Source organism: Humulus lupulus, chromosome 4 (genome assembly GCF_963169125.1).
Source record: "Humulus lupulus chromosome 4, drHumLupu1.1, whole genome shotgun sequence".
NCBI lineage: Eukaryota > Viridiplantae > Streptophyta > Magnoliopsida > Rosales > Cannabaceae > Humulus > Humulus lupulus.
Genome location: NC_084796.1, coordinates 183,406,425 through 183,419,300, shown reverse-complemented (window position 1 = coordinate 183,419,300; position 12,876 = coordinate 183,406,425).

The window sequence follows — 12,876 nt, the reverse complement described above, 5'->3', positions numbered from 1 at the left end:
AGTTAGCACCCGTCGACAAATAGCTTAAGCATTAGCCCTACCAGCCCGGGTTCACCATTTTCCAGTGGAGTTGGAACATAAAGCTTATTGGGCAATGAGACAATTGAATATAAATATGAATTTATCTTGATAGAATATGTTAATGGAGATCAATGAACTTGATGAATGGAGGAATCAAGCTTATGAGAATGCGAAGATCTATAATGAACGTACTAAAGCATGGCACGATAAGAATTTCATTTGAAAGGAACTCCATCCAGGGGAGCAAGTCTTATTGTATAACTCAAGGTTGAAGCACTTTCCTGGAAAATGGAAATCAAGTTGGTCGGGACCGTTTACTGTTGCTAATGTTTTCCCTTATGGGGGTAGTAAAGTTACAAGTAAAAAACCAAGAGACATTTAAGGTAAATGAGCAAAGAGTGAAGCAATATTTTGGTGGTTCTATTGATCAAGTTAAGACCATCATCGAGGCAGAGTATAAATCTGGTGGTGTTAACAAAATTCTAGGATTTGAAGCAATCTTGAAAAGTGGCAAGGCTACACATGGAGTACATGGCGACCATGGCATAGCATCAGTTCCTACAATGTCTTCCCGAGGAACATACAGAGAGCATCATTTCCATTAAGGCAGCCACACATGAAAAAGAAGGCGAGGAGTTCGAGGTGGGAATCAGATCTTCTTCAATGCCTCAAGGTAAATTTTTGATTACACCTTACTACCCTAGGCATGTAAGGGGGGGGGGGGGGGGGGGGGAACTAGTCTAGACCATTTATTATTTTCTCCCTCCCTTCTCGAATGTGGCCAAGTCTCGGAGCGTCACTGGTCCATGTAGGAATACCAAGACTACCAGGATTTCATCGATGTGTTCCTCCACAACCCGAGGAGGAAGAGGCACCCTCAAGACTTTGTGCCTCTTGACGAGTCAATGGACATGCAAGCTTCTTGGTTTTGTCAGTAAGAAACCAACTTAACGAAGGTGATGAGTGATCTCGTACGCGAAATTGCTAATACCATCCTCCATTCCGAGGAGCCTGATCATGGTGGGGATCTTGAGGAGTTTTATCTTTCTTTTCTACATATGTGTTTATTCTGTTGTGGTTTTCCTTTCTTTTATCGGGACTAACCATGGTGTTTCCTTTGTACAGACATTATGGGCCTTTCTGATTTGGTTTTGGGGCCTTCTAAGATCGACGTCACGACGGTCCAATAGCGGTGCCCACTCCCTCGTTGACAGCCCAAGCACCCTCTGCTGCTGCTCCAGCGGCCCCTATCCTGAGTACAACAGCTGCTGGTGAGGTCATTTACCTCGAGACCTCCTCTCCTCGAGATGAGGAATTCTCTGGGAAAGGCAAAGATATCCCTTCCAACCCCCCTCCAGCCAAGGTTCTCAGAGCACTATGAAGACGATTACTTAGAGCTGCACAGGGAGGTCACCGAGTACTATAACGCTCGCTTTGGGGTGGGCAACGAGAGTGACCGACTATTGTCCGAATACTTGTGCGAAGACTTGCCGAAGGAACCCATTGTTCCTCCTCGTCATGAAGAGATAGAACCTCTCCTCGCAGGGAGAATAGGAGACAAGGCCTTATCACTTGGCACAGAGCTCATGCAGGGACTAGCAGCGTCCTTATGTGGGATGTCTGCTGGCAGCTTTGCCCGTTGCGACAATGACAATGAAGTGGCACTGGTGGCAACCAGCAGCCACACTTCCACGAGGGTAAGTCTTGATTTTTGTTCAAGTTCAGTGAATATTTTTTTGTCTTTTTGGCTGACTTGGTAATCCGATTTTACAGATTGTGACCCTCAATCAATGACTCGAGGACCTAGTACTGATGTAGTCTCTCTAGCTGAAGAAAGCTTAGGAGGAGCTGGCTCGGGTCCAAGTGGAACTTGCCCAACTCCAGGAGACTGCACTCCCCCTGGAGTAACATTCGAGACTCCAAAAATAGGTGGAGGATACCAGGGCCCGTGTCCGAGAGGTGGAGGACCAACTGGTCATCGAAAGGTCGAAGTTGTTTGCCTTGGAGGAAACATCCTCCAAGTTACTAAAAGATGACGCAGGCCGCGCGCAGACCCTTGAGGAGGAATTGGCCCAAGTCTGCGAGGAGCTTCGGTTGAGCCAGGTTGAGTTTTGAACCCGTGTCGATGAGCTGGAGAAAGCCAAAAGAGAACTGGCCAATGACCTCGATGTAATGGCCAAGGACATGCTCTTCATTGCATGCAGAGGAACAGAGACATGGATCTCTCGTTCACAGAGGATCCTTACATGAGGACTAAATTCGAGGCACATCTCGAGGCGGACACTGTCGCCAAGGCCCTTTTTTTTTTGGATTAAAGATGGCACATATATAATGGCTATTGATTTAATCTTCTTGGATTGTTTTTTGAGCTCAAATTCATGGGCCAAAAAAATGGATGCTTCAATCTCTTTTGTGTCTTGTGGTGCTTCAAACAGTCTTAAAGGTAAAAGTAGAAGTTGTGGTGAAAAGTAGGGTAACATTGAATGGTCCAATTGAAGAAAACTTGGAGCAGTTGGTGATTGCTTCTTCTATTTCTTTTGGTTAGGGTGGTTTGGGAAAAATATGTCATGTAGAAGCTTTGGAATATTGCTTTTCTATTTCTGGGTTATTTTTGTGAACTTGGGGCTTCAATGTATGTATGTTTTGCTTATGTTTCTGGGTTATTTTGTGAACTTAGGGATTTGAGTTAAAATGCAATTTGAAGACTTGCCCTATTGACTGCCTTTTTCGCTATCAACTTAATTTGAAAGGTTAAAGGAAATACTAGGGAAGAACACATGGATTTTACGTGGTTCAGGCTATAAAAGAGCCATAGTCCACGAGTCTATATTATTTAGTGAGCTTGAAGCTGGTTATGGAAAGATTCAATGGTGGTTCTTAGGCAGCGTGTATATTGCACTGAGTTACAGAGCTTCTCTCTATAAAAAAACGAACCTTTGACAAGAAGGTACCCCATCCCTATTTATAGGGATTGGGGTCATTAATGTTAATCATATATCATTAATACAAATCCCCCCCCCCCCCCCCCCCCCCCCGCTATAGGGCGTTAATGCTGAATTAATATGTAAAGACAAGCACTAAATAGAGACTATGACCCAGGCATATTGCACGGGGCCCATTACAAAAAGTCGCATACCAACTTTATGGGGAACGTATCTCTGACTTATAATATACCCACCGAAAAAAGTCCGTGAACACCTCGCTGTCGAATTGCAGACTATTGTCGGAGACTATCTTCCTAGGGAGTCCGTAAGGGAAAACAATGTTCTTGATGAAGAAATCCAGAGCCTTCATGGATATGATAGTAGTCGACCACTAATATTGCATAATTCACTCCTCCTTTTCCCGTGGGCAGTGACCCGATAAGGTCAATGCCCTAGACCACAAAGGACTTGCCATCTGAGTGAGCTTGCTTGGAGGAGTCCGCGGTATGTTGGCATAGCATTAGCACTTGTCACACATCTTGAAATAATCCATCGCTTCTCCTCTCATGGTGGGCCAAAAGTATCCTTATCTCAAGATCTTCTTGGTGAGACTCTACTCCCCAACGTGGTCCCCACAAAAACCCTCATGCACTTTTCACAATATCATACTGGCTTCTTGCTTGGACACACACCGCAATAGAGGCAACGAATATCCTCGACTGTACAGCTTTTTGTCCATTATAATATATCGAGGTGTCTGGTAAAGTAGCTTTCGAGCTACCTTCTTGTCCTGAGGTAACTCCCCCGAGGCGAGATATTTCACTATGGGCTCCATCCGACCGTCCTGGGTTGGATTGCTTCCACCTCCTCGGGAGGTGAGATGCTTGAGGAAAATAAGTAGTCGATGGGGACTACATTGATTAGTTCATAGTCCTTGGTGGTTTCAAGCTTGGCCAGGGCATCAGCTTTTGAGTTCTGTTCCCGAGGCACCTGTCGAATTATGAATTTTTTTAAGCCATGTAGCATTTCCTGGGTCTTTGCTAAGTAAGCAGCCATCTTTATTCCCTGATCCTGGTACTCCCCGAGTACCTGATTTTACTACTATCTGCGAGTCACTAAAAATCTTGAGGTCCTCGGCCTTGAGCTCGAGCGCAACTCAAAGTCTAGCAATAAGCGCCTTGTACGTCGCTTCATTGTTGGAGGCGTTGAAGCCAAATCTTAGGGCGCTATGGACCCTGTGTCCTTCAAGGGATACCAAAATGAGGCCCGCCCTGACACCATTTTCATTTGATGATCAATCTACATACAGTTTGCATGCAGGTCCATCCATCGAGGTACTCCCATGTCCATCATGCTCTCCCGTGCACTCAGCGGTGAAATCTTCCAGCACCTGTCCCTTTATGGCATTCCTCAGAAAATAAGTGATATCAAAGTGAGTAAGTTTGATCACCCACTTCAGGAGTTTCCCAGACTACTCTGGCTTTTGGAGGAATTGTTGTAAGGATGGTTTGTGAGGACCTTGATGGGATGCACTTGGAAGTAGGACCTTAGCTTCCAAGAAGCTACCATCATGCTAAATGCCAGTTTCTCCATGAGCGAGTATTTGGAATCTGCTCCAAGGAGGCTTTTGCTCACATAATACACGGGGTGTTGGACACTACCTTCCTCTCGAACTAAGGCAACACTGATGGCATTCTCAGAGATAGCCATGTAGAGTAGGAGGGGTTCCCTATCAACAGGCTTTGATAGGATATAAGGGTTTTCCCTATGAGCTTTCAATTGATGGAATGCTTGCTCACATTTTTCCATACATTCAAATATCTACTCTCCTCGGAGGATGTTGAAGAATGGGATACACTTTTTAGTCACCTTCGAAACGAAGTGACTCAGGGTTGTGATCCTCCTAGTGAGGCTCTGGACATCTTTATGTCTTCAGGGAGATGGCATGTCAATCAGGGTTCTAATCTTCTAAAGATTTTCCTCTATTCACCAAGCGTTGATGATGAAGCTTGAGAATTTTCTGGAGGCATCCCCAAAAGTGCACTCTTGGGGATTCAGCTTCATTCCAAACCTATGAAGCATCGAGAATACCTTGCGAGGTCCCTCACGTGGTCGAGGTCTGTTCGGGACTTTACCAGCATGTCCTCTACATATACATCCATATTCCGTAGTAGCTGTTATTTGAACATTCAGTTCACAAGCCTTTGGTAGGTGGCCCCGGCATTCTTCAGTTTGAAGGGCATCACCTTATTGCAGTACACTCCTTTATCTATTCGGAAGCTGTTGCACTCCTGATCCGCGACATGCATGGAAATCTGGTTATACCTCGAGTAGGTGCCCATAAAGGATAAGAGCTCATACCCGGAGGTGGCATCGACCATTTGATCGATCTTCAGCAGCGAGAAATAATCCTTAGGGCTGGCCTTATTAAGATTAGAGAATTTTATGCAGGACGTCCAGGTGTCGTTGGGTTTGGGCACGAGGACCGGATTGGATACCCACTTGAGATACTGGGCGTTCTAGATGAATCTATTCGCAAGTAGCTTGTCCACCTTTGCCTTTAAAGCTTCTGCTCTAGTCTGTTCAAACTTCCTTTGCTTTTGCTGAACTAGAGCGACATTGGGATCGACGTTTAAGGCATGGCAGATGATATTTGGGTCAATTCCAGTCATGTCAGAATGAGACCAGGCAAAGACGTCCTGATTCTCCTGGAGAAAAGACAAGAGCGAGTCTCGGACCTCCACCTCTAAATTTTTCCCAATCTTAGTCCTCTTGTCGGGGATGGTAGCATCGAGGGCTACCTCCTCAACTTCCTCCAAGGGATCGACCGCCCTCTCCTCTTGAACCTGCGAGTCCAAGTCATAGGCCTTCTCGACCAACACGGTCTGTACTTCAACGTTTTCGGGAAGAGACTGCCCGAGGACCTTTTCCTTGACTACAATTACTAGCTGCCTGAGGGATACATTGTAGCACTGTCTCACCTCCTTTTGGTCTCCTCAAACTGTACTAATTCTCGACTCTGTGGGAAACTTCATGCACAAATTCTGAATGGAGACGAAGACACCAAACTCTACCAAGGCTGGATGCCCCAAAATGGCGTTATACGCGGAGGCGCAATAAACAACCACAAAAGTTCAATACTTGAAGGCCGGACGAGGCTCTTCCCCCAGTGTTATGGGCAGCTTGATTTGGCCCATTGGTATGAAACCTTCTCCCGAGAACCCGTATAACGTTGAGGTTCACGGGGATAGGTCGCTTGTAGTGAGCCCGATCTTCTCATAAGCTGACTTGAATAATAGGTTCACTGAGCTCCTGTTGTCCACGAGGATCTGAGCTACCATCTTCTGGAAAATGACTATGTCCAGAACTTTAAACCTCACAGCAAAGTAGTTTTAGAGGAGATAGTTAAAGAATTGACTCCAACCAATGTTCCATCGTCATCAACGCAAGTTGATGATGAAATTCCCACTCTTCATGTACAACCGACGCAAGTCGATTTAAATGAAGAAAGTACCACTGTTCCTGAGCAAACAGTCACGGAGCCTCGTCATAGTGGGAGGGTTTCTAGAAACCCAATTCGCTATGGTTTGGATGGTGAAACCAATATGGTTGTTGGTGACACTAGTGATGATGATCCATTGTCTTTCAAACAGGCAATGGCTAGCCCTGAAAAGGAACTATGGCTCGAAGCCATGAAACAGGAAATGGAGTCTATGTACTCAAATTCCGTCTGGGATCTTGTGGAAGCACCTAGTGACTTTAGGGCCATTGGGTGCAAGTGGATCTACAAGAAGAAATGAGGTGTTGATGGAAATATCGAGACTTATAAAGCTCGATTAGTGGCAAAAGGTTATACCCAAAGAGAAGGCATGGACTATGAGGAAACTTTTAGTCCGGTAGCCATGCTCAAATGCATTCGCATCCTCCTATCCATAGCAGCTGCTCTCGACTATGAGATTTGGCAAATGGACGTCAAGACAACTTTTCTTAATGGAAAGCTTGACGAGGTCATTTATATGGATCAACCAGAAGGATTTAAAGTATATGGACAAGAAGGAAAAGTTTGTAAGTTAAATAGGTCCATCTATGGACTTAAGCAAGCTTCTCGTTCCTGGAATCTTAGGTTTGATGAAATAATCAAAACCTATGGCTTTGAAAAAAATATTGATGAGCCCTGTGTTTACCAACTGAAGGCAAATCAAATAGTGGTATTCCTGGTTCTTTACGTAGATGATATCTTACTCATTGGAAACAATGTTAAGAAATTATCAGATGTGAAGAATTGGTTGAGCACTCAATTCCAGATGAAGGATTTGGGTGAAGCAAGTTATGTTCTAGGTATCCAGATCATCAGGGATAGAAAGAACAAACTTTTAGCTCTATCTCAAGCAGCTTACATTGATAAAGTGCTTGAACGTTTCTCAATGACAAATTCCAAGAAAGGGCGTCTACCGTCCCGCCATGGAATTCATCTTTCAAAGAAGCAGTCTCCCCAGACTCCTGAAGAGGAAGATGCAATGAGAAAAGTTCCTTACACATCTGCAGTTGGAAGTCTAATGTATGCCATGTTGTGTACTAGACCAGATATCTGCTATGCAGTGGGAGTAGTGAGCATGTATCAGTCAAACCCAGGACTGGAACATTGGATAGCAGTTAAGCATATCCTGAAGTATTTGAGACGGACTAAGGATTATATGTTAGTCTAAAAGGGTGGTGTTCTGAACCCTGTAGGCTACACCGATTCAGATTTTCAGACTGATGTCGATGACAGAAAGTCTACCTCTGGAATGGTGTTTACTCTTGGGGGTGGAGCTGTGATTTGGAGAAGCGTAAAGTAGTCTGGAATCTCAGATTCCACCATGGAGGCTGAGTACATAGCTGCGTCAGAAGCAGCTAAGGAAATAGTATGGCTAAAGAAGTTCTATTCGGATCTTGGAGTTATTCCAGAAATGGATAAACCGCTTGTGTTGTTTTGTGACAATACAGGAGCGATAGCCAACTCGAAAGAACCTCGAAGTCACAAGAGAAGTAAGCATATAGAAAGGAAGTATCACATTATTCAAGAATATGTGGCTAGGGGAGATGTGAAGGTTATGAAGATTGCAACTGAAGACAATCTTGCGGATCCGTTTACAAAGACACTACCAGAAGCTACATTTGATAAGCATATCAAGGAGATGGGATTAGTAGAATTAAGGCATTAGTTTCAATTAGTGCAAGTGGGAGTTTGTTGGGGTTTTATGCCCTAATTAAAACCCAAATTCTTTGTCATCTCATTTTATTATCAATAAAAGAATAGAAATCATTTTTTGTCTTGGTCAATCACTTTGCTCACATGTTTTATTTTCATGATTATTTGTTTAATATAAACTTCTATTAAATCCCGAGCATATAGCTAATCTTATTTATAGTGACGTAATCAAAGTGGAATATAAATATGATTATATGTTCAAAAATAAGTTAGTCCTAAGATTAGTCAGTGCACCGGATTTACACTGACTTGCCAATCTACGATATGATCTACTTACACATTACAGTGTTATGTTCTTTCCAGAACATTAGCAAAGTAGATAAGATCCGATGTATTTGCTACATCAGACAGGACCGATATTGACAGTTGATAAGATAAGTAAACATACCGTTATTATCTATTCTAGTCATATCATATAGTTGACCATAGGTCAATTCAATCTCAATTATGAGTGGTTAGTATTCTAACTGATTGTATTATTTGAGTTCTTTGACTTGTTCGTTACCAGCTTACCCTACGGACTAGCCCATACTTACATCTTGGGAACTCGGTAGTATAATTGAGTGGGAGTGTTAATCATAGATATGAACATCTATAGCTTCTGATGAAGAAATGAAATGATGGTTTCCTTTTAGTTTGGTTCAAGGTGATAAATGATAGTGATCTCATTTCAGTAATTAAATTAGTTTACTGAAATATCATTTACAAGGAACTAAGTGTTTTCAGGATAAAATACAATGAGGGGTAAAACGGTATTTTAGTCCTATCTCATTGTGGACCGTCTATAGAGGATTGAGTGACAATTATGTTTGTAACAATGGATAATTAATAGCGTATCTATATTTGTTATAGAGTGTTCTGTGAATTTAAGAGTGCAATTCCAAGTCTATAGTGGAGTCACGAGGAATTAATAAGTTAGTAAATTTATTTGTTAGATTTATGATAACTTATTGGAGCTTGATTTCATAGGCCCATGGTCCCCATTGTACCTTGGATAAAATCATCTAGATAGTCTCAATTAATTGATTTAATTATTAATTAGAATTATCAAAGTTGACCAGGTCAATTTTGGATAGTTTCACAGAGTTGTGTAATTTTGAGAAGAAAAGAGAAATTATGGCAGATTTATTAATTAAGATAAATTGGTATCTAAATTAATAAATAAGTTTAAATCAAGGTTCAAATTATAAATAATTAATTTGATAAAAGATTTAAATAATTATTTAATTAATTAAATCAATAGAAAATAATACAGGCCTTGATTTTAAGTCCAATGGGCTTATAATCAAATGGGAAATTTCACGGGCCTATAGCCCATGATAATTTCGACCTAGGACTTCAAAATGGCTATTATTTTATTTAATTTTTAATTAAATTAAATGGCCTAATTGAGTCTATAAAAGGAGTGCTTAGAGAGAAGATTTCAGAGACGGCAGATAAGGCACAAGTCAGATTTTCTGATAGTTTTATATTCTCTCTAAACACAAGTCCTTTTCTAAGCCACTTTGTTATTTTCTCTTCTTCTCTCTATATCTATCTCATGTGTTGAGAATTTCCCACACTAGTCTAGGTGGTTCTAAGGATACATTGGAAGATCGTGAAGAAAATAGAAGATCGGTTCAGTTTCTTGATAATACTCTGCGACAGAAAGGATACAAGAGTTATAGAAACTGAAGGAAGGACTCTTAATTCCGCTGCGTATACTGTAAGTATTATATTATTTGATTCTCTTTGAATTCAATTTTAGAAACATGTTTTAGGCTATCTCGTATTAATTTTTTTAATATTAGATATACATGAAAATAAATAAAGATCCTGTATAAGCTTTTTCCAACAATTCCAACACCTCATCATCATGGTTTAAGGCGTGCATGTACCTATTCTATGAGCCTCTAGAGGTGCCCCCCAAGTGAGGTCCTATTGAGAAAATCCCTACTCGACCGTTTATCAGAGGAGGCCTATTTGCTATCGGCTATGGCTGAGCTGTGGGCACAGGGTGCGGAGATTCGAGAGAAGTGAGTTATGCTGCTATTCCCACGGCCGGGGTCAAAACTTGGCGCACCCCACCCCGAGCATATTGGTGGAGGTGTCCTAACTTGATGAGGTTCTAAATCTCTTCTTTTGGTTGGTGGCATTCATTGGTTTGATGCCCTACGTCGTTATAAAAATGACAAAACTTGCTGGGATCTCGCCTTTCCCTATCCCTTCGGATGAGCAACGACTTATGATAATGGACATGCTGCTCTATGGCTACAAAAATGTTTTCCTAAGAGTCCACTAAGTCAGTGTACTCAGAGTACTGTGAGACATACTTCTCACTAGGGGAAATTCCCTGTTCAACATGTGCTATCCTATTTCCTCTGGGCTTCTTGCCCTTACCCTTACCCCCACGCCTACTGCTGCTGGGAGTCTGACTGGGTGTGGTGGACTGGGATGGAGTAGCAACTCCAGAACTGTATGCAAGATGATAAGCATTTTTTTCCGTTGGGCACTACTCCATATCCCACCGGGGGCGCATTGATGCTAACGGTCGGTACGACGCCAAAGCTAGCAGGCGGGGTGCTCGGACTAGACTAGGCTCTTGCCATAGTTTGTTGGATAGGAGCGTAGGGTGGATACTCAATTATCAAGGCCACGAGGCCAGGTACTATCGCAGCGAGAAAGGCGATGGGCCCCCCAAAGGCTCCAATCTGAGCATCTTCCCAGCTCATATATTCTTGGGCTCGACGAATGAAGTCGTCGGCACCCTCGTCGCTAGAGGTCATCCCATAGTGGGGACCCCACACGGATTTTGGCCTATAAGGCCATCATCTCCTAGCTGTCATCGACCTTCTTCATTCTTGTTGCTTCCTCATTGAAGTGTTTCATGTACGCTTTGATAGTCTCGAAGGGCCCCTGCTTTATGTTGGCTAGAGCATTGACCTCAAAACTCACTATCTGAGCTGCTATGAATTGTCTTCAGAATGAAGATGGCAGTTGGTGCTATGAGTGAATGGATCTCAGCCTATGTTTCTTGAACCATTCATCTGCTGGTCCATTAAGAGTTATCAAGATCACATGACACTTGGCATCTTCAGAGATGCGATGCACTGACATCAACCTATTGAACTTCGAGAGGTGGTCAGTGGGATCCGTTCTACCATCATAAGACATGATGGCAGGCATCTTGAAGCCCTGCGGTAAAAGGGCTTCCACTATGTGAGGAGCACATGGCTCCCCATCTTCATCATCTGACTCGGAGTTGTGGCCCTGTCGTCGGGCCATTCTGAGCATGATCCTCTTCAAGCTCTCTAACTCCGCTTGGAGTAGGTTGCAGTCTTGGTTGACAGTTTCTATCGGGTTATCTCTCCTTCGAGCATTGAGATTGTCCCTAAGTTCCGATTGACCTTTCTTTGTGAGTCCATGCTCGTGGGTCGTATTACACCAATGATCATTAAGGTCATCCTATAGGTCAGTCTGACCTCTGAACGTGCCACTATCCTTGGGGTATGCCACCTTCGTTTCCTTGTCGGACTTGATATTCTCATTAACTAAGATGTTAATGTTGCATTCTCGACCAATAGAGAAGTTTCGCTTGTTGGCCCCTTGTCCAATGTTCTTGATGTGATGGAGAGGTACCAGGGGGACACCACCTCTAGGTCTTGTGCAATCTGTATTGGCGCGCTGAGTGGAACGCCTCGAGCTCCACGGGTGCTGACAGCCTGGCGGAGTGCTCGGGCTTCCGAGCCTTCACCCACGCTAGCTGGCCTTGTGGCCTGACTGTCTTTGGGGTTCCGACGAGGCTTCTTTTGATTGGGAGCACGGTTATCTTCAACCTTACCTTTTCCACGATCCTGTGGCACATTTGGGGTTCCAGCTCCAGCTGGGTGCACGGGGGGAACGCCAGTTGGCAGATCTCGCACCAACTTAGCCGAGTGCTCGGGAGGCACACCGGTGGACGACATGAGGCAATCTGGCTAGGTGCACAGGTGGTACACTAGCTAGCTACCTAGACGGTACTTCGCCATGGTGGTCCACTCGCAGCCCTTGGGCAGCCAGAGTAGCCCTCATGGCGTTAACCATCTCATGCAGAGCGTCGATGTTACCCTCTTAGGTGTCGATCTTCTACTGCTGAGTGGCCACCTAGTCATGGAGTGCCACCACTTCTAGTGTCTCCTCCACGTCAATGGGATGAGGATATTCCTCCTCATAGTACTCATCTTCGCCTCCGTCGTCCATGTCGTCGTATTCAACATTTTCGTCGTAGTCTCCCACTATATCAAGGAGGTCTTGTAGTGGCATGCGACTTATTTCTCCTCCCTTAACTACAGTGTGAGGTGCGGTATCATCGGGTGCATTCCTTCGAGTGGTTTCCATGATTGTTCTTCAAGCTTCCTTTAAGCTATCAATGAAAGCAAAAAAATGTTAACTGCCTTTTTTGCTATCAACTTAATCTAAAAGGTTAAAGGAAATACTAGGGAAGAGCACAAGGATTTTACGTGGTTCAGGCTATAAAAGAGCCCTAGTCCACGAGTCTCTATTATATAGTGAGCTTAAAGTTGTTTAAGGAAAATTTCAATGGTGATTCTTAGGCAGCATGTATATTGCACTGAGTTATAGAGTTTCTCTCTCTAAAAAACTGAACCTTTTACAAGAAGGTACCTCATCCCTTTTTATAGGGGTGGGGTCATTAATGTTAAT